We start from the raw sequence: 697 nt of genomic DNA, 5'->3' as shown, positions 1-697 counted from the left end.
CCGATTAAATTCGAACATAGAATGTGGAGAAATTTAACTACATAGTCACAGGTTATATAATTGATCAGTCCGTCGATTGTGATATGTGAGCAATTGAATATTGTTATTTCATTGTCTACTCAGACATTCAAATCTTTGCGTGGTCGCTGCACACTGCCAGATTGACTTACTAGCAAGATTAACATATGCTACGGTACCTGCATTTTCAGATGCCCCGCCCAAATTCTTTAATACGAGCGAGCTATACTGCATTCAACATTTATGAACGACTGGGTGTTTAAAGTTGATCCAATACTTGGAATAATTCCGAGATCCACAACCCTTTAAATTAAATGCTTGCAAGCTATCAATTTCGATTCAATGATTCGGTGCATGCCTTCAACTGTTATGAACGACTGGGTATTTAAGGTTGATCCAACACTCGGAATATTTCCAAAATCCAATACACTTTCAATTGAACAAATTACAATAATCAAGTTGAATGGTAACGGTAAATGGTAAACGGCATTTCTTCATATTCATCGGATGTTAATTAATAGACTTGTCATTCAATTTCTCTGTTTCGAAGCTATAAACTCGTCATACCATAATTAAGTTTAATTATTATTTTCTCATAAATAAGATCAGTTGAACGAATGAGATTATTACTAATATATTATAGACGCACTAATTCTAACCAACCCCACTAATTAAAATC

This window comes from Octopus bimaculoides, chromosome 1 (genome assembly GCF_046866305.1).
Source record: "Octopus bimaculoides isolate indiv1 chromosome 1, ASM4686630v1, whole genome shotgun sequence".
Classification (NCBI taxonomy): domain Eukaryota; kingdom Metazoa; phylum Mollusca; class Cephalopoda; order Octopoda; family Octopodidae; genus Octopus; species Octopus bimaculoides.
The sequence above is the reverse complement of the archived record's forward strand: the minus strand, read 5'-3'. Positions refer to the sequence as shown.